Here is a 23,002-nt window from a genome sequence, read left to right as displayed (position 1 = left end):
TTCTAAATTTGAGTTCTTTATATATTTTGGATATTAACCCTCTCTTAGATGAAGAGTTGGTAAAGTTCTTCATTCAATCTGTAGGCTGTTGTTTTGTCCTATTTTGGTGTCCTCTGGCTTACAGAAGCAGTCAGTTTCATGAGGTTTTATTTATTTATTTATTTATTTATTTATTTATTTATTTATTTATTTATTTTTGGAGCTGAGGACTGAACCCAGGGCCTTGCACTTGCTAGGCAAATGCTCTACCACTGAGCTAAATCCCCGACCCGAGGTCCTATTTATTAATTATTGATTTTTGTGCCTGGACCATATGTATTCTGCTTAGGAAGTTTTCTCCTGTACCAATGAGTTCAAGGCTCTCTAATTTATGATTTATTAGATTTAGTGTATCAGGTTTTATGTTGAGACATTTGATCCACTTGAACTCGAGTTTTGTGTAGGGTGATAAATATATATCTATTTGCCTTCTTCTAAATGTAGACATACAGTTAGGCCAGCACCCCTTGTGAAAAATTCTTTCTTTTTCTAATTGTATAGTTCTGGCAGTTTTATAAATAATCAAGTGTTATAATATGTCCACTACACTTCTGTAAATCTTCTTACCATGAACAAGAGTAAATGAAGTTAAAGCTAGGTCAAGAGGAGGAAAATCCACCAGGTTACAGGAAATGGATATAGAAAAATTCCCGAGAGAATGTCACAAAGAGCACACAAGAGAGCACACAATGTAGAGAGGCACACAAGAAGTTTTAGGAGAGACATTAAATTTGATTGAGTTTTGATACATCTTGGAGAGGGAGAACATCTTTCTGGGAAGTCATGTGAGGAGTAGGAAATTTATTCTAAAACAAATCTAGATCCCACTGGGAGAAAGATGGTCTTCCAGAAGTGTTGATACTCCTGAGAGCACAGGTGAGACCTTCACTTCTACTCACATTCCTGGTCCAAGGGGAACCCACCTGGAGGCCTCAGGACACAGGAACTGAGGAGCATTCTTGAACAGTTCCCTTCCAGTTTCTGCCTGTGCCCAGTGCTGACCTGGTCCCACAGTTTTTTGTACCCAGCTCCCGATGGGAGAAAGCCAGTCTTCAGGAGTGCTGACACACAGGTTTAAAGGAGGGGGAGCCACTTTCAGAGACAGCAAGACAAGTTAACTCCAGAGACAAGTAAACCAGATGGTGAGACTCAAGTGCAGGAACCTAAGCAACAGAAATCAAGGACACTTGACACCATCAGAACCTAGTCCCTCCACCACAACAAGCCATGGATACCTCAACATACGAGAAAAGCAAGGTTTTCATTTGAGGTCACAACTCATGATGATGTTAGAGGCCTTTAAGACAGACATAAATAACTCTCTTAAAGAAATATAGGACAACTACTAAAGCTGATAAACAACTTCAGCAAAGTGGCTGGGTATAAAATTAACTCAAATAAATCAGTAGCCTTCCTCTACACAAAGAGAAACAAGCTGAGAAAGAAATTAGGGAAATGACACCCTTCATAATAGTCCCAAATAATATAAAGTACCTCGGTGTGACTTTAACCAAGCAAGTAAAAAGATCTGTAGAATAAGAACTTCAAGCCTCTGAAGAAAGAAACTGAAGAAGACCTCAGAAGATGGAAAGATCTCCCATGCTCATGAATTGGCAGGATTAATATAGTAAAAATGGCCATTTTACCAAAAGCGATCTACAGATTCAATGCAATCCCTATCAAAATACCAATCCAATTCTTCAAAGAGTTAGACAGAACAATTTGCAAATTCATCTGGAATAACAAAAAACCCAGGATAGCTAAAACTATTGAAATGTAAATAAGAAATACTCAAGTTATTAAAAAAAAAGAAATATAGGACAACACAGGGAAACGGATTGAAACCCTTAAGGAAGAAACACAAAAATCAATCAAACAGGTGAAGGAATTGAATAAAACCATCCATGATCTAAAAATGGAACTAGAAACAATAAAGAAATCACAAAGGGAGACAAACCTGGAGACTGAAAACCAAGGAAAGAGATCAGGAGTTATAGATGCAAGCAAGCATTACCAACAAAATATAAGTGATAGAAGAGAGAATCTCCGGGGCAGAAGATGTCATAGAAACCAGTGACACAACCATCAGACTAAATGTAAAATGAAAAAACTTCTATCCCAAAACATCCAGAAAATCTAGGACACAATGAGAAGATAAAATGTAAGGATAATGGTATAGAAGAGAGCTATATGAACAACAATGCCAACCAACCAGAGCTTCCAGGGACAAAGCCACTACCCAAAGACTATACATGGACTGACCCTTGACTCCAATTGCATAGGTAGCAATGAATGGCCTTGTAAGGGCACCAGTGGAAGGGGAAACCCTTGGTCCTGCCAAGACTGAACCCCTACTGAACATGATTGTTGTGGGGAGGGCGATAGGGGGGAGGATGGGGAGGGGAACACCCATATAGAAGGGGAGGGGGAGGGGGAAGGGAAGGGGGATGTTGGCCTGGAAACTGGGAAGGGGAATCACATTTGAAATGTAAATAAGAAATACCCAATTTAATAAAGATGGAAAAAAATAAAAAATGTACATAGATACAAGTGGCAAACATAATTGCCATTTACCTGTGGATTGTGACATATTTAGTTTAATGTAGGGCACAAAGGGTTGCATGATTAGCTTTCATTTTGTAAAGTGTTAAAAGTATTGTTAATTATAATTGTAAAGTAATAAAAAGGATAAATGACTTTCTACTCTTAGAGAGGCTAAAATGTGAATGAAAAAGGAAGGTAACCACAACAGATGAGATAGGGGGATTATCAAGTTCAGGATATGGTTAATGAAGAGAGTTCGTTTCTTTAAAAAAGTCCAATAAAAAAGTACATGTTCCCCCGTTAAAAAAAAAAGAGGAGAGAAAAGATTCCAAGTTCAAAGGCAAATAAATATCTTCAACAAAATTATGGAAGAAAATGTCCCTAATCTAAAGAAAGAGATGCCCGCAAAAATACAAGAAGCCTACAGAACTCCAAATAGATTGGATCAGAAAAGAAATACCTCCTGTCACATAAGAGTCAAAACACCAAATGAACAAAACAAAGAGTATTACAAACAGTAAGGTTAAAAGGGCAAGTAACTTTTAAAGGCAGACCTATCAGAATTACACTAGACTTTTCAACAGAGACTATGAAAGCCAGAAGATCCTGGACAGATATCATGGAAACCCTAAAAGAACACAAATGCCAGCCCAGGCTAGTGTATCCACCAAAACTCTCAATTAACATACATAGAGAAATGAAGATAGACAAAACCAAATTTACACAATATCTTTCCACAAATCCAGCTCAACAAATGATAACAGGTGGAAAATCCCAATACAAGGAGGGAAACTGCACACCAGTAAAAGCGTGAACGTTATCTTTTTTTCATTAACCCAAAAGAAGATATCCAAAAACATCAAAAATAATAGGAAATAGCGCTCATTGGTCCCTAATATCTATAAACATCAATGGACTCAGTTCCCCAATAAAAGACATAGAATATCAGACTGGATACACAAAGAGGACACAGCATTTTGCTGCATACAGGAAACACACCTTGGTGACAGACACTACCTCAGATGAAAAGGAAATAAAACAAATTTCCAAGCAAGTTGTCCCAAGAAAAAAGGTGGAGTAGCCATTCTAACAAGGAATAAAATCAACCTTCAACCAAAAGTTATCAAAAAATATAAAGAAGAACACTTCATCAAAGGAAAAATGCACCAAGATGAACTCTCAATTCTGAATATATATGCCCCAAATGCAATGACACCTCCATTCATAAAAGAAACCTTACAAAAGCTCAAAGCATACATTGCACCTTACACAATTAGAGTGGGAGACTTCAACAGCCCACTTTCATCAATGAACAATTCATGGAAACAGAAACTAAACAGATATACAGAAAAACTAACAAGTCCTGAAACAAATGGATATAACATCTGTATAGAACTTTTCATCCTAAAACAAAAGAATATTCCTTTTTCTCAGCACTCCATGGTATTTTCTCCAGAATTGACCATAAAATCGGTAAATAAACAGACCTCAACAGAAACAAGAAGGTTGAAATACTACCATGCTTTTTATCAGATCACCATGGACTAAGATAAGTCTCCAATAACAACAAAACAACAGAAAGCCCACATACACATGAAAGATGAACAATGCACTCACTACTCAATGATAACTTGGTCAAGAAAGAAATAAAGAAAGAAATTAATGTTTTACAATTTAATGAAAATGAAGGCACAACATACCCAAACTATAATAATTTCTTCTATAATGTTGATGAAGATATTTAAGTTGGGAGTCTTCACTCTCTTCCATACTTATTATCCTTAGGTTTGATCTTATTATGGATTTCTTGGATGTTTTGTGTTAGGAGCTTTTTGCCTTTTACAATATCTTTGATGGTTGTGTTGATGTTTTCTATGGTATATTCTGCCCCCGAGATTCTCTCCTCTATCTCTTGTATTCTGTTGGTGATGCTTGCATCTATGACTCCTGATCTCTTCCCTAGGTTTTCTATCTGCAGAGTTGTCTCCCTTTGTGCTTTTTTATTGTTTCTATTTCAATTTTTGAATCCTGGATGGTTTTGTCCATATCCTTCATCTGTTTGGTTGTGTTTTCCTGTAATTCTTTAAGGGATTTTTAAAGGGATTTCTGTGTTTCCTCTGTAAGGGCTTCTACTTGTTTACTTGTGTTGTCCTGTATTTCTTTAAGGGAGTTATTTATGTCCTTATTAAAGTCCTCCATCATCATCATAAAACGTAATTTTAAATCTGAATATTGCTTTTCTGATGTGTTTGGATATCCAGTTTTTGCTTTGGTGGGAGAACTGGGCTATGATTATGTGAGGTAGCCTTGGTTTCTGTTGCTTATGTTCCTGTGCTTTCCTCTTGCCATCTGGTTTTCTCTGGTGTTGACTTGTCTTGCTGACTCTGAAAATGTCTTGGCCCTCCTGTTGGCCTGTGTACCAGCACTTTTGTAGATCTGTTTTCTTTAAGCCAGATCTGGGAACAGAGAGCTCTTCTCTCAAGTGTGTAGGCATTCCTGGTGACTGGCTTTCAGCTCTCAGGACAGGTAGAAACAGGAAGGGTCCTGACCCTTACTGCTCCTCAGTCCCTGTGACCATTGGTCACAGATGGAACTAGGCTATTTCCTCTTGGGTCAGGAATGTGGGCATAAAGTATTTGTCAACTCTGGGTTCTCAGGAGTGTCTGCGCTTCTGAGTGTCCAGCTTTCTCCTCCACGGGATTTGGGTGCAGGGAGTTGTGGTACTGGTTCAGTTCATTTCCAGATGCAGCCAGAAACCAGCCGTTTCCTGCTGCTGGATGCTCCTATCTTCCTGTATCCGGAGGCACTATGAAGTTCCCTCTTGGGCTGGGAATGTGTGAAGAATTGGGCAGAAGTGGGCAGAAGTGTCAGACTCTCCTGAGGTCTCAGGATTGTCTGCACTCTGGGAGTTCATCTCCCTCTCCCTCATGGGACTTGGGTACAGGGGGCGGTAGGATCACTTCAATTCAGTTCTTGGCACAGGCAGAAACCAGAAGGGTCCTGTCCCTGACTGCTCCTAGATCCCTGTGACCACAGGGCACAGATGGCACCAGGCAATTTCCTCTTGGGTCAGGAATGTGGGCAGAAACGTTTTATTGACTCTTGGTTCTCAGGACTGTCCACACTTCTGAGTGTCCAGCTCTCTCCTCCACAGGATTTGGGTGCAGGGAGCTGTGGTACCACTTAAGTTCAGTTCCTGGCGCAGCCAGAAACCAGCTGGTTCCCGCTGCTGATTGCTTCTATCTTCCTGAATCCAGAGGCACTATGCAGTTTCCTCTTGGGCCGGGAATGTGGGAAGAAGTGGGCAGAAGTGGGCAGAAGTGGGCAGATGTGGACAGAAGTGGTGGCCTCTCCCGAGGTCTCAGGATTGTTTGCACTTCTGGGAATTCAGTTCTCTCCCCCATGGGATTTGGGAACTGGGAGCTGTGGGATGGTTCAGTTCCCTCTCTGTCTCTTAGAAGTGATAACAGTGAGTACTTTCCATGATATAGCCTGAACTCTACCTGATCTAAATATTTATACATTAAATAACATAGCCATTACCACTGAATTCAGCCTAATTGAAGTTCTATGTACAATACAGAAAGCACTGCCTCATTGACAGAAGATAAATGAATGACCAAACACCTCTTTCCCGATACACTCATTACTGCCCTCTGAAAACCAATGGGTGTGACCCCCACTATTTCTTTGCCTTGGCATTCTCATATGCCAAACTCTAATCAAACGGCCAGTTAATCTCTCCTGATAACATTTCAGGGCTTCTGTATCTTGAAACTCCAAACTCTTCAATAGTCTTCTCAGAGCACAGTTGCAAAGGTATAGCAGACTCTAGTGCAAGCTATGCCTACTAAGTCCTCATAACTCGAAGCCACTCTTTTGATGATTTTCTGAAATGTGCACTGTGAGTAAATACATGACAAAAGGTATTCCAGGAAAACTTTTGCTATTTAATAACTAATTGATGTGCATTTCACTCAAGACTATATCTTCCTCCATAGGATTTTTCCAGTTGCTCGTGGTTACTTGTGTATGTGGGAGGCATCCTGAACATCACCACATGGCATATCTATAGCTGTGCTTCTTCAGCTCTAGTTTAAGCTGTTGTGTTGGTGAGAATTTGATTGTGTAGCTCTGACTTTACTAAGAGACCTGACCTTACAACAAAATTTCCAATCCTCTGGCTCTCCTGAATTTCCCTCACCATTTTCAGAATGTTTCCTGAACTTTAGGTGGAAAAATAGCTTTGTAGGTATATCTGCTGGAACTGGGCTTGAAAACTCTCCATTTTCACTGGTTCTGCTTTTTTGTAATGATATCATACATTCAAGTAACCTTATGTAGACTGACCATGTAACAGGAATATATATATAAATGTTGGTGTGCTACAACAAATAATGGGAATAGAGGCCATGTGCTATAAATATGACAAACTTTAAAATATAAAACAATTATAGGGAGTAGAGAGATGGCTCAGTGTTTAAGAGCACTGACTGCTCTTTCAGAGGCCCTGAGTTCCCAGCAACCACATGGTAGCTCACAACCATCTGTAATGGAATCCGATGATCTCTTCTGTTATGTCTGAAGTCAGCAACAGTGTACCCACATACATGAAATAAATAAATAAATAAATCGTAAAAACAATTATAATATACCATTTAACATTAAATACATAATTTTATTAGTAGGGCTATTCCAAATCACAATATAGGAAGCAGTATGTCACAGCTGAAAGTTCATGTCTGCAAGAGTCTGAAGAAGATGGCTAAGTTGCATCTAATTTAGAAAAGAGATTCCTGAATATTGATGCTTAGGTTACTTTCCCTTTACAGTCACCACTGAAATCTTGTCCATGGGATGTAGTTCCAAGCATTGAGATAGATCCTTCTTATTAGGTTAGTATTCTCTGTCAATACTATCATACATATACCAGAAATGTGATTTTATTGTGATGTTATGTTGTAGTAAATTTAACAATGTGATGTAGTCATGACTTCTGATGTTGTAATTCATATGGCTGGAATTAAAAATGTATTTAGCATTGCAAATAATCAATATATCAAAGTCACAAATAATCAAACATACAAAGAAAATTTTACCTCAAATGTTGTAAGGAAAACTTTATACTAGCAACAAATACCAGTGACCATAGCCTGAGAATATAGATTACCCCAAATACTGTGTTGATGGTGCCTTTATGCTGTTCTTTCACAGTAACAGAATGAATTAACATACAAATCAATACTGTTTAAAATTATATTACAGGAATAATTATGTGGTCAAGTTACAATAAGCCTAGTAAATATATTTATGGTAAATTGTAAGACGATATCCTATATTATCTTGACCTTTGGTTTGGTAGATGTTGCAAACACATTTGGACATTGTGCAAGTATTCATCTGCCAGTCATGACTGCATCACATTGTTAATTTTACTAGGACTGAATATAAAGAGATGAGTTATAGTTGCCTGATTAAATGGCTAAAACAGCTCAAGATAATTTAGTACTTGACATAAAACACTCTACTATTACAAAACATAGACTGTGTAACCACTCTCTCAGGCTTCCAGCGTGTATCACAGATGCACAAGATTTAAAACTGATAAACTTTGTTTACAGTACTCAAAATTCTAAAAGAAATATGAGGTATTCAAAAAACCTCTTATTTCCACTGAACTCTATTTCATCTGCATTTCAATGAGTTCATGTCAGGTCTTGCAAGAATAATATAACATTTGGGGATAAAGATACAACCTAGAAGACCTGTGCTGGAGGCCAAGATGGAGAAGACTTCCACAGCCACCATGATCTTTCCTTTAGTACTGTGGTAGACAGGGAGAAATGTGACCCAAACACTGAGGAATACCAGCATGCTGATTTTTTAATAGGGTTATTTGTCTCCCTGTGGTCTAACTTCTTGAGTTCTTTGTATATTTTGGATATAAGGCCTCTATCTGTTGTAGGATTGGTAAAGATCTTTTCCCAATCTGTTGGTTGCCGTTTTGTCCTAACCACAGTGTCCTTTGCCTTACAGAAGCTTTGCAGTTTTATGAGATCTCATTTGTCGATTCTTGATCTTAGAGCATAAGCCATTGGTGTTTTCCAGTGCCCATGTGTTCCAGATGCTTCCCTAGTTTTTCTTCTATTAGTTTGAGTGTATCTAGTTTGATGTGGGGGTCCTTGATCCAATTGGACTTAAGCTTTGTACAGGGTGATAAGCATGGATCTATCTGCATTCTTCTACATGTTGACCTCCAGTTGAACCAGCACCATTTGCTGAAAATGCTATCTTTTTTCCCATTGGATGGTTTTGGCTCCTTTGTTAAAAATCAGGTGCCCATAGGTGTGTGGGTTCATTTCTGGGTCTTCAATTCTGTTCCATTGGTCTATCTGTCTGTCTCTGTACCAGTACCATGCAGTTTTTATCACTATTGCTCTGTAATACTGCTTGAGTTCAGGGATAGTGATTCCCCCTGAAGTCCTTTTATTGTTGAGGATAGTTTTAGCTCTCCTGGGTTTTTTGTTATTCCAGATGAATTTGCAAATTGTTCTGTTTAACTCTTTGAAGAATTGGATTGGTATTTTGATGGGGATTGCATTGAATCTGTAGATCACTTTTCGTAAAATGGCCATTTTTACTATATTAATCCTGCCAATTCATGAGCATGGGAGATCTTTCCATCTTCTGAGGTCTTCTTCAATTTCTTCAGAGTCTTGAAGTTCTTATTGTACAAATCTTTTACTTGCTTGGTTAAAGTCACAGTGAGGTACTTTATATTATTTTGGTCTATTATGAAGGGTGTCGTTTCCCTAATTTCTTTCTCGGCTTGTTTCTCTTTTGTGTAGAGGAAGGCTACTGATTTATTTGAGTTAATTTTATACCCAGCCACTTTGCTGAAGTTGTTTTTCAGGTTCAGTAGTTCTCTGGTGGAACTTTTGGGATCACTTAAATATACTATCATATCATCTGCAAATAGTGATATTTTGACTTCTTCTTTTCTGATTTGTATCCCCTTGACCTCCTTTTGTTGTCTGATTGCTCTGGCTAGAACTTCAAGAACTATATTAAGTAAGTAGGGAGAGAGTGGGCAGCCTTGTCTAGTCCCTGATTTTAGTGGGATTGCTTCAAGTTTCTCTCCATTTAGTTTAATGTTAGCAACTGGTTTGCTGTATATGGCTTTTACTATGTTTAGGTATGGGCCTTGAATTCCTATTCTTTCCAGGACTTTTATCATGAAGGGGTGTTGAATTTTGTCAAATGCTTTCTCAGCATCTAATGAAATGATCATGTGGTTTTGTTCTTTCAGTTTGTTTATATAATGGATCATGTTGATGGTTTTCTGTATATTAAACCATCCCTGCATGCCTGGGATGAAGCCTACTTGATCATGGTGGATGATTGTTTTGATGTGCTCTTGGATTCGGTTTGCCAGAATTTTATTGAGTATTTTTGCGTCGATATTCGTATGGGAAATTGGTCTGAAGTTCTCTTTCTTTGTTGGGTCTTTGTGTCGTTTAGGTATAAGAGTAATTATAGCTTCATAGAAAGAATTCGGTAGTGCTCCATCTGTTTCAATTTTGTGGAAAAGTTTGGATAATATTGGTATGAGGTCTTCTATGAAGGTCTGATAGAATTCTGCACTAAACCCATTTGGACCTGGGCTCTTTTTGGTTGGGAGACCTTTAATGACTGCTTCTATTTCCTTAGGAGTTATGGGGTTGTTTAACTGGTTTATCTGTTCCTGATTTAACTTCGGTACCTGGTATCTGTACATTTCCTGCAGATTTTCAAGTTTTGTTGAGTATTGGCCTTTATAGTAAGATTGATGATTTTTTGAATTTCCTCTGAATCTGTAGTTATGTCTCCCTTTCATTTCTGATTTTGTTAACTTGGACACACTCTCCGTTTCCTCTCGTTAGTCTGGCTAAGGGTTTATCTATCTTGTTGATTTTCTTAAAGAACCAACTTTTGGTTCTGTTGATTCTTTCTATGGTCCTTTTTGTTTCTACTTGGTTGATTTCAGCTCTGAGTTTGATTATTTCCTGCCTTCTACTCCTCCTGGGTGTATTTGCTTCTTTTTGTTCTAGAGCTTTTAGGTGTGCTCTCAAGCTGCTGACATAAGCTCTTTCCTGTTTCTTTCTGCAGGCACTCAGCGTTATGAGTTTTCCTCTTAGCACAGCTTTCATTGTTTCCCATAAGTTTGGGTATGTTGTACCTTCATTTTCATTAAATTCTAGAAAGTCTTTAATTTCTTTATTTCTTCCTTGACCAGGTTATCATTGAGTAGAGCATTGTTCAATTTCCACGTATATGTGGGCATTCTTCCCTTATTGTTATTGGAGACCAGTTTTAGGCCGTGGTGGTCTGATAGCACGAATGGGATTATTTCTATCTTTCTGTACCTGTTGAGGCCCATTTTTTGACCAATTATATGGTCAATTTTGGAGAAAGTACCATGAGGAGCTGAGAAGAAGGTATATCCTTTTGCTTTAGGATAGAATGTTCTATAAATATCTGTTAAGTCCATTTGGCTCATGACTTCTCTTAGTCTGTCTACGTCTCTGTTTTATTTTTGTTTCCATGATCTGTCCATTGATGAGAGTGGGGTGTTGAAATCTACTATTATTGTGTGAGGTGCAATGTGTGTTTTGAGCTTTAGTAAGGTTTCTTTTACGTATGTAGGTGCCCTTGTATTTGGGGCATAGACATTGAGGATTGAGAGTTCATCTCGGTGGATTTTTCCTTTGATGAATATGAAGTGTCCATCTTTTTTGATGACTTTTAGTTGAAAATTGATTTTATTTGATATTAGAATGGCTACTCCAGCTTTCTTCTTCCAACCATTTGCTTGGAAAGTTGTTTTCCAGCCTTTCACTCTGAGGTAGTGTCTTTTTTTGTCTCTGAGGTGTGTTTCCTGTAGGCAGCAGAATGCAGGGTTCTCGTTGTGTATCCAGTTTGTTAATCTATGTCTTTTTATTGGGGAGTTGAGGCCATTGATGTTGAGAGATATTAAGGAATAGTGATTATTGCTTCCTGTTATGTTCATATTTGGATATGAAGTTATGTTTGTGTGCTTTTCTTCTCTTTGTTTTGTTGCCAAGATGCTTAGTTTCTTGCTTCTTCTAGGGTATAGCTTGCCTCCTTATGTTGGGCTTTACCATTTATTATCCTTTGTAGTGCTGGATTTGTAGAAAGATATTGTGTAAATTTGGTTTTGTCATGGAATATCTTGGTTTCTCCATCTATGTTAATTGAGAGTTTTGCAGGATACAGTAACCTGGGCTGGCATTTGTGTTCTCTTAGGGTCTGTATGACATCTGTCCAGGATCTTCTGGCCTTCATAGTTTCTGGCGAAAAGTCTGGTGTGATTCTGATAGGTCTGCCTTTATATGTTACTTGACCTTTTTCCCTTACTGCTTTTAATATTCTTTCTCTATTTTGTGCGTTTGGTGTTTTGACTATTATGTGACGGGAGGTGTTTCTTTTCTGGTCCAATCTATTTGGAGTTCTGTAGGCTTCTTGTATGCCTATGGGTATCTCTTTTTTTAGGTTAGGGAACTTTTCTTCTATGATTTTGTTGAAGATATTTACTGGTCCTTTGAGCTGGGAGTCTTCACTCTCTTCTATACCTATTATCCTTAGGTTTGATCTTCTCATTGAGTCCTGGATTTCCTGTATGTTTTGGGTCAGTAGCTTTTTCCACTTTACATTATCTTTGACAGTTGAGTCAATGAATTCCATGGAATCTTCTGCTCCTGAGATTCTCTCTTCCATCTCTTGTATTCTGTTGGTGAAGCTCGTATCTACAGCTCCTTGTCTCTTCTTTTTGTTTTCTATATCCAGGGTTGTTTCCATGTGTTCTTTCTTGATTGCTTCTATTTCCATTTTTAATTCCTTCAACTGTTTGATTGTGTTTTCCTGGAATTCTTTCAGGGATTTTTGTGACTCCTCTCTATGGGCTTCTACTTGTTTATTTATGTTTTCCTGGAATTCTTTCAGGGATCTTTGCGATTCCTCTCTGTAGGCTTCTACTTGTTTATTTATGTTTTCCTGTGTTTCTCTAAGGGAGTTCTTCACGTCTTTCTTGAAGTCCTCCAGCATCATGATCAAATATGATTTTGAAACTAGATCTTGCTTTTTTGGTGTGTTTGGATATTCCGTGTTTGCTTTGGTGGGAGAATTGGGCTTCGATGATGCCATGTAGTCTTGGTTTCTGTTGCTTGGGTTCCTGCGCTTGCCTCTCGCCATCAGATTATCTCTAGTGTTACTTTGTTCTGCTATTTCTGACAGTGGCTAGACTGTCCTATAAGCCTGTGTGTCAGGAGTGCTGTAAACCTGTTTTCCTGTTTTCTTTCAGCCAGTTATGGGGACAGTGTTCTGCTTTCGGGCGTGTAGTTTTCCTATCTACAGGTCTTCAGCTGTTCCTGTGGGCCTGTGTCTTGAGTTCACCAGGCAGGTCACTTGCAGCAGAAAAGTTGGTCTTACCTGTGGTTCTTAGGCTCACGTTTGCTCATGGGATGTTGCTTATGAGCTCTCCATGGCGGCAGCAACCAGGAAGATCTGTGCCGCCCTTTCCAGGAGCTTCAGTGCACCAGGGTTCCAGATGGCATTTGGTGTTTTCCTCTGTCATCAGAGATGTGTGCAGAGTGCAGTCTCTTCTGGTTTCCCAGGCCTGTCTGCCTCTCTGAAGGTGTAGCTCTCTCTCCCACGGGATTTGGGTGCAGAGAACTATTTATCCGGTAGGTCCCTTCAGGTTCTGGTAGTGTCTCAGATGCAGCGGACCTGCTGCTCCTGGGCCCTCCCCCACGGGAACCCAGAGGCCATATACAGTTTCCTCTTGGGCCAGGGATGTTAGCAGGGGTGGGCAGTGTTGGTGGTCTCTTCTGCTCTGCAGCCTTAGGAGTGCCCACCTAACCAGGCGGTGAGGTCTCTCTTCCATGGGGTTTGGGAGCAGAGAGCTGCTGCGGGCAGGGATCCTCGGGTTTGGGACTCCCCCCCTTGAATACCCATCCTTAATTGAAGCAGGTTCATTTCATAATCTTTGCCTGAACTGAATATACTGAAGGGAGCCAGCTGTGCAATACCATACTCATAGCTTATTGCTCTTCATTATGGAAATGTATGTGGCAAGCTTCATTAAAATACTGTCAAATTGAGCCCATCCTGATGCTGGTCTATAATATTTTAATTGAAGTAAAAGAAATAATTTCTAATATATGGCCTTTGTTCCCATATTTTATGAGAACAAATGAAATGAATTTAAGAAATAATCTATAGTTGACTAGTTGATACAGTTTCAAGAGATATTTTAAGAATATTTCACTTGGTGGTACTGTACAATTTTTAGGACCTTAAATATGATGCCACTCCTTTTCAAGAACAAGGTGGGAAAAGATTCAGATTTTACTGTTGAGAACCTTAGTAGGGTATGAGACTGACAGCACCTTTAACAGAAACATTTTTTTATCTTGGTTTTTATTTCTATATGATTGGGGTGTTGATTGTCAATTTCACCCAGGTATAGATTTTTTCTTCCAGTCAGTTAAATAGTCTAGAAAACTTGTCTTCTAAAAAGATTCCCATGGTATTTGTTTAGGGTATGTGTGGGCCAATTTTAAAAAGTTACATCAGGGGGCTGGAGAGATGACTCAGCACTTAAGAGCATGGCTCCTCTTCTAGAGGTCTAGAGTTCAATTCCCAGCAACCACATGGTGGCTCACAACCATCTGTAAATGAGATCTGATCCCTCTTCTGACATGTCTGATGACAGCTACAGTGTACTCATACACATAAAATTAACAAATGAATCTTAAAAAAGGTAACATTGGTGACAGTCTACAGAATCAAAAGAAAAACCATTACCTTCAAGGGAGAAAAATCCATGCTTCCTCCATTTTTCATTCCTCGTATGTCTACTTCTTGAATAAGCATCTTGTGTATGGTGTGGGCCACAGCATATACAGCATTGTATACATGGTAACTACTAGTACTTATAGCTATGTCAAAGTGGTACCAAGGTAACAATCCCAAGTTACCTCTAGATGAACAATTTTTTAATGATTTACAGGTAGCATAAGATATTGCACAATCAAAGTAAATCTCCCACAGTCTGGCAAGAAAAATGTCATCTGGGTATTTGGAAGGTCTCACTGTCTTTACAAACTCTTTAAAAGTAGAAATATCACCCTGGCGTTGTGAAAAGATGAGAGTCCCATGGAATGAGTCAAGAATTAAATGTCTCATAGAAGTGATGACTTCCCACTGTGAAGTGGTCACCCAGATTCTCCATGGAAGTATATATTCCCATCTTCTAAACAGCACACCTAAGGAAGAGTCAGTGTTAGCATAAATGATAACAACTTTGGCTGGGTTTCTCATAATCCGAGTAGGATATTCATAAGCGTTATGTGAGTCCATCATGTGAGTAACAGGATAAATTCCATGAAGGCTACACAGATTGTGTTTCTTTCCATTTGTGGAATCAAGTCTGTGACAAAGTTAACACCATTCTCATCCTCTGAGATGACCAGGCCCACCCAATTCCATCTGAAATGAACAAAAAATGAGACCATGCCTAAGGCCAAAGAAGATTCTTTGGCAGCCATCTGATACAAAAAAGGAAACTTCTCAGAGTTATTCATACTTGGTTCAAAAGGTCCAATGCTCAGCTGTAAAAATGAAAGCATGGATAGCCATTAATGAGGAGATTCAGGAAATAATCGCATATGAAACAGTGACTTAAAGTTTAGAAATCCAAATTTTTATTTAAAGTCAACTCTAGTACTCGGATATGAAACTGGAAAATGAGTTGAAACACTCCCTTTTGTTGTAGACAGTGTGTATATCTTATGGCCTGTATGTACATTTCAAGCAGAAGGAATGCGAATATTATAATATCTCAAAGTATGTAGCTGTGAAGCTATGTATTTTAAAGGAATGTTTGGACAGTTGATTCATTGACACTGTGTATGTGTGTGTGTGTGTGTGTGTGTGTGTGTGTGTGTGTTTGTGTTTGTTTGTGTGCATAAAAGTGTTTGTGCCCAGCTTTCTACAGTGCATACAGTATTTGTATGCATGTGAAGGCTAAAAGAGGGCAGTAGGTGTTCTCTACTTTTCTTCACATATTCTTCTGAGGTAGAGTCTCTCTTCATCCCTGGGCTTCATGTCTTTTGCCGTGTGGAGAAGATAAGATGGACACAAGGATTTTCTTGTATCCGGTTTGCTGTCGTGAAGGTAAGTGTGAAGCTGACCTCCGAACTTTTACCCTCCTGATTGCACTGAAACCATTCTTGACTTTTGTGCTGTATTCCAGCCCAATAGTATTATTTTGAATCATGCAAAAACGAATCATTCCCTAATGATTTTTCATAGTACACAAATTATGGAATCAAACGAGAATATTTTGCTTTTTTTCTCATGCATCTAATCTCACCTGTGGATATTATAAAGACCCAAAAATAGGAAGAAATTAGGGAAGAAATTTCCCATGTTTTTCCTGTGATTGCAGCCACAGATTTTTCCTTGGTTTTGCATGTATAGTTCGGGATGAATATGTCTTGCCCTGTGAGCCATTTGAGGAAACTTAATACTGTCTCACATTCAATAGACCCAGCATTGTGAATATTATATCCAAGTGTCACGTTAGGTAAAATAATGGGGTTTCTGTTTATCTCCTCTATGGGAAAAATCAAGGCCATCACATATTGGTAGTTGTATGGCATGATCCTGTGTAGAAGACATAGGGATCATTAGAGCATAATCTCACATCACTATTGGGGTGTTCAACTGAGCATATTCACTATTATGCATTGAATGAACACACCCCCTCAGAGCTTCAATGTTTGAACTGCATCTTCTTTCCCAAGATTGCTCATGTGTCATCAGCACCGGCTGTTGTCATGTTTAGCAGCTCCTATGGGGACTAATGCCTTTGTAAATATTTGAGCATAGATGAAGAAGCCTATATTTCATTCAGGAACAACCAGCAACTACATATTTATCTTTAACATGGGATGTCTACTTGTTATAAAACTGAAAAATATATTTTATGTGGTTTGAGGGATTGGGAGTGTATACGTTGTGAAAGGCCAGACCTAAGCAACACATGCTAAGAGTTCCTGATGAAAGCTGAAATGAAAAAAAAATTCTATGCCCTTGTCCAAGGTTACACTTGTCAAGGCCTGTCGAGGGTTGGAGACAGTATTATGAATTAGTGAAATTTGAGGTGTTTGGTGATATTTTCTACCCCTTGTACTTCTTGTCTACATCAAAGTTTCTGTATTCAGATCATATATTTGTATAACCTTTAAGATCTAAATGGTTAGTTTTGTGCTTTGTTTTTTAGTAAGTTGGTCATTTGGTTCATAATTATGAAATTTTGTATATTCCAAACTCTACATATTCTTTCATCTATACGCATTTCTCTGCTATCTACAATGTATTCTCATTTATCTTTTTCTCTATCTATGTATACCTACATGCATAAATATAAAACATTTAATCTACACAGTTGTACAGTGTTAGTTGTATGCACTATTCAGAACAGGACAAGAAACAGACATGCTATCATCTACAGGTAAAAAACCATGACACCTTTGGAAGATAAAATATTGGAAGGTGAGAGAGAAATTCTGAGTCCAGGAGGCATAGTCTACCCCAGGAAGTGAAATATTGGTTGGGCTTCCAATATCAAATGGTTGGATCTGAAAATGTTAATATGTAAGAGCCTATACGGTTTTAAATCTTTTTCTATCTCAACAGTCCTGTTACAGTTCTGTGACTCCATGAGAAAATGTTCTGTTTGCTAATTCATTATCTTGTGCATTGTTCATATTTTGTATATGAAGCTAAGCACTCCAGCTCATTAGTATTTAAAATTTACTTTTAATACATGGTTAAATTTTATGTATACTAAAAATTTCTTTACAACATATTTATGATTTGTTATTAGTACCTGTTTAATTACATCATTAATATTTTGTATGAGCAAACATTCAAAGTTATATAAAAATTTCTCACCAAAAATGAGGAGCCATGAAAAGAAAATATTGAATTCCTGGTTTATTATATATCACCTGATATATAATTGGATGCAGGAATAAAAGGAAACAGTGTCTTTCATGATAAGGTAATTTTTTAAGCATAAGTAACATAATAACTGTGATTCTCTGTGCTATGTATTATCCATTGATTCGGAATGGAATGATGTCCTCATTGTATTTGAAGAATGAATTCCTCTCTGGACTAAATTCCACAATTAGGAAAGAAAGAGCTGGTTTATCATTTTCTCAACAGACTAACTGCAGTGCCTTGTGAATCCCTTTCCAATTTGATGATGCCAGGTTCAATAATTTCATAGCTTTCTTTCTCAGTACATATATGAACCCACAAGTATTTGAAATGTTTGATAATCAAGTTACAAATCACTGGTTGTTAGAACACTGTTGGACCTTTATACTGATTTATGTCCTGGTTTTTACTTGAATTTATTCACTTGTTTATCTCTTGCAGAATTTTCTTTATTAAATTTATAAAATAATTTAAAATAATAAAATACAATCTTTCTAAGGATTTATGAACACTTACTTTTAACAATTGAGAGATATATGGCATATGGGTTAATTGAATCCTTTGAAATTGAAGTTCATCAAGTATACTGTGTGTATATATCAGGATTAAACACATTTCTCTGGACAATTAATTACCACTGCCAATAAAGTGCATGAGAAAAGAAATTATTCTTTTCTTTTAATGATTAACTTTTTTAACTTCTTTAATTTGACAAATAGGTAGGTACCAGTGATGTTACAACACAGGTTCTACTGATATAGAAATTCTGAGTGCAGGATTCCCAATGATCCTGCCCTTTCCCAACATGTCTGTGTCTATAGCACACTTCCCAGTTTTGGAGGTCCACATATTGGAGCAGTGAAATAAATATGAATATTGTAAACCTCTAGCAATAGAATGCATACTCTTTTCCTCTATCATATCTTACAGGGAAAGCAAACATTTGAAATGCTAGAAAATAAAAATTCATATTGTAGTCGGACAAATGGTGTGGCAGCAAACCACATGAAACTCAAGAAGAAGGATGACCAAAGTGTGGATGCTTCAGTCATTCTTAAAAGGGGGAACAAAATATTCACAGGAAAGAATATGGAGACAAAGTTTGAAGCAGAGACTGGAGGAATGGCCATTCAAAGTCTGCCCCACCTGAGGATCCAGCCCATATATATACACCCAACAAAACTAAACAATATTGATGAAGCCAAAAGTGCATGCTGACAGGAGCCTGAAGTAGCTGTCTCATGAGAGGCACAGCCAGAACATGACAAATACAGAGGCCAATGCCAGCAACCAACAATTGTGCTGATAACTGGGTCCCCCCTTGGAGAAGCTAAAAAAGTACTGAAGGAACTGAAGGGGTTTGCAACCCCATAAGAACAACAATACCAACCAACCAGAGCTCCTAAGGAGTAATCTTCTGCTCCAAGACTAAAATGGACATACCCATAGCTCCAACTGCATATGTAGCAGAGGATGGCCTTCTTGGGCACCAATGGGAGGAGAAGCCCTTGGTCATGCCAAGAGTTGATCACCCAGTGTAGGGGAATGCCATAGAGGTGGGAAGGGGGACTGGTTTGGGAGGGAGAACACCCTCATAGTAGCAGGGGAGGTGGATGGGATAGGGGGATTATGGATGGGAATCCTGGAAAGGGAAAAACATTTGAAATGTAAATAAACAATATCCCCCCCCAAAAAAAAGGAAGAAGGGAAGGAAGGGTGAAAGAAAGAAAGAAAGAAGGAAGGAAAAAAAGAAAGGTATGGTGTGTCAATTCAGAGAACAGGTTCCTTTTTCAGATGACCTGGATCAAAATTGCTGTATAGTAATCCCAACGTCATAAATACAAAAAATTTCCTGAACTCTACATACAGCCTGATATTACACCACCCACAGATAGGCAAACACACACACACACACACACACACACACACACACACACACACTGTCACACTTTTTTACATTCTTAAGCATACACTGGTTAACAACTAACACTCATGAAATTCTCATATTCAGATTCACACCCACCCCATACACCTTCACATACAATAACATGCCACAAACACAGGCAATCACACTATACATTCACACATATACACACATTCTCCTAAATACATTCCCAAACACAATTATTTGCATACAAACATTCATATATGCACTCAGACACCAATAAAGATTTTTAAAGAAGCGACAATAAATTACTGAAAATGATGAAATACTTTAAAAAAAAGAATAGTAATGAATTAAGTTCTTTAAAAAACATTAAAATTCAATTCCTAAGAAAAGAATGAAGAAATTTATTTTATGAAACCAGCATTTAAAGATAGTATGTACAAAAAACAGACACATTTAATGTTTTGTCAAGATAATTGATATTTTCTCCCTTGATATTATTGGTAAATTTCTTTTACAATAAAAATACAATTATCTGGGGCTGGGGATTTAGCTCAGTGGTAGAGCGCTTACCTAGGAAGCGCAAGGCCCTGGGTTCGGTCCCCAGCTCCGAAAAAAAGAACCAAAAAAAAAATACAATTATCTAATGCAAATGAAGTGGAAAATTAGAAAAATATTGCAATGGATTTTTCACAGAGTTCTTAAGGGAAAAAACTCAAATTTCAAACAGAACTGAAGGAATTTTACAATAGCTGACTTATGAAGATTAAGAAAATTTATTCAGGTTAGTCAAACTGTAATGAGCATATTCAGGGAAGCATTTGAGAAGATGAAAAAGGTGGGAATAATATAAGGAATGAAAGGGGATGAACCTGGCTGAACAAGGGTGTGGCAGTGTGATGAGAGGGGAACGATATTGGAAGATGCAGTGGTGGGGCTGGTAGATGAGAGTATACAGGGGATGAATGTGATCATAGTGGATTGTAAAAATTGTAGTGTTCCACAAATTAAATATAAAGAAGTATTATATATGTTTTGTGGAGCTAAAATATACTTGTGAGCAATATGATAAAGACATTTTGGACTGGAAAATGGCTCCGTTTGTATAGTGCTAGCCTCAGAACAAAACACAAACCTCCTGTCTGCCTAAACATTACCTAAGGTATGATGAAACTGATAGACATGCTAATGTGATAGGGGAAAGTTCATGAGCTCTGAACACAAGACTAATAACTACAGTCAAATAAAAATGTTGAGGGTGAGAGAAATATTCTCAGGAGACAGCATACCAATTGATTATGTAATAAATACCACAAGGTCAGCATTGGAAATATAAATATAATCACATAAAGAATTAATGGGTTGAAATTATATACTTACAAATATATAGAATATATTTCAATGTATATGTAGTATGGGTAAATGGGAAAGTATAGATATGAATTAAAATTAATACAGGGTTCAATCAGCTTGACACAGCTCAATAGGTAAATGGTTGCAGCGAAAGTTAAAGGATAGGAATTTTAATTTTGTGGTCATTTAAACATGCTTTTGTATCCTAGCATTTCTACAGGCAGATGGAATGGGGATGCAGGCATATTTCATTTCTCAACTATCTAGGAAACACTGAATAGACAAATAAACAATGTTTCAGAGATTGTGGCAATCAGGGAATCATATGTTTATCCTTATGTGAGATGTGTCATACATGTGTCCTCACTAACACACACAGATACACAGACTCTTTAACTCTTTCTCTTTTTCTTACTCTCTCCATGTCTCTGTCTCTCATACACACACACAACACCCACAACACACACAAAGAAAGAGAAAGGGAGGGAGGGAAGGAGAGAGAGAGAGAGAGAGAGAGAGAGAGAGAGAGAGAGAGAATATTTAAACAAGCTCACATAAGGCTAAAATGAATGATTAATCACTTTCTTAGTCAGAGAAGCATAACAGCACAATGACAATAGCAAGCATATACCACTGGTAGAAACACACATGAGAGAAAGTAAAGAGAATGCAAATACATCAGCAAAAAGTTAGGAGTTGTGGGGGAATATCAGAGATCCTAAGCATGTAAGTTGTATTTTGTTTTAGATATCTAGAATGGCAACACCTGACACTTCTGTGTCTGACAGGAGGAACAATTACTGCTCTCTGTGGCACCTTCTCTATTCACAGCACCAGAAGTCACCTGTTCAAATTCAGTGCAAGTCTGTTTCACTCTTTAGTAAACAGTTCTCTGATTGCTGTGGTGACATTCCTTAGAGTCAAATGAATGTTCCTGTACAGGTATACTTCAGACACTAAAGATCACTGCTTTCTGCTCATAGTGCCTAGACTATCTGTCCTGTAATACCAAAGTGTGGGAAGACAGCTGTAAGGAAATAATTGTCTTCAAAGAGTTTGAAATAACCAAATAGAATAGGTAGTCTCCTGAGAAATATGGCACAGTCAGCAAGTCCCACCCAACTGTACCAACATTAGGAAGTGCACCAAAGGAATATTCAGTGGAAAGTCTTTGTAGAATGGACATTGTTCTGTCACCCTAAGCACTGAACTGTACCTATCGCACAAGACAGGATTCTAAGTTGCATCACTTGTCCTCCTGTGTGACAGAAGTGTTGAACCTGGCTCGAGATTGATTTTCTTCTCAGACTACACCCATAAAAATAGAAGATAATGGATGGAAAGAAAAAGTTATTGCAGTGGAAGAAGTGCTGTTGGGAATAAAAAATGAGATGGGTTAAGGCAGCACACTGGAGAATGTGGTTAGGTAGATCAGGCAGGAGACACTTACCGTGAACTGACATCTCTGCTCTCTGCTCCTTCAGTGTGTTGGGAGGTTTGATAGGTACGAAGGGGTAAGAACGCACCGATCACCAAATCCCCATTCTGGTATACATTGTCTGTGGAAGAAACAAAACATTTGTGGGTGAGCAATTTGCACAGGAGCATAGGAAACATGAGTGTAAAAGAGAAAAAAATTAAAGTGGGCATTGTCAGGGTTTCTTTGAGCCGAAACGTAATCTGTTGTGAAGCCAGGTGCTCACTTTCAGCAGCTGAATGTGTGGGTCCTTCTGTGGGTTTATAAGAGTTAAAGACATAGGAGTCCTTTGAACTACGTAGTCATTGCAAGACAGTTTTTTCCAGTTCCCTGGAGGAAATTTCAACAATTTGTACCTTCAGGCTTCACAGAGGAGGTCTTCTGTAAAAATGACAAACAGAACTGGAGCCTGAACCTTGCTGATCCGGCCCCACAGCACCCTGCTCCCAAACACCATGGGAGAGAGAGGTCATCGCAGAGACAGGTGGGCACTCCTGAGACTGCAGGGCAGGAGAGACCACAAGTACTGCCCACCCTTGTCCACATCCCTGGCCCAAGAGGAAATTGTATAGGGCCTCTGGTAACAGGAAGATAGGGGCACTCAAGCTGCAGGTACCCTGTGGCCCAGA

General features: G+C 38.3%; 1 pseudogene; it reads right to left on the bottom strand.

Annotated features, from left to right (window-relative positions):
* Positions 14,422-22,546, bottom strand: Vmn2r116l-ps11 (vomeronasal 2, receptor 116 like, pseudogene 11; annotated as a pseudogene).

Source organism: Rattus norvegicus, chromosome 12, assembly GCF_036323735.1.
Source record: "Rattus norvegicus strain BN/NHsdMcwi chromosome 12, GRCr8, whole genome shotgun sequence".
NCBI lineage: Eukaryota > Metazoa > Chordata > Mammalia > Rodentia > Muridae > Rattus > Rattus norvegicus.
Note: the sequence above shows the minus strand (reverse complement) of the source record. Positions and strands in the feature narration are given on the sequence as shown.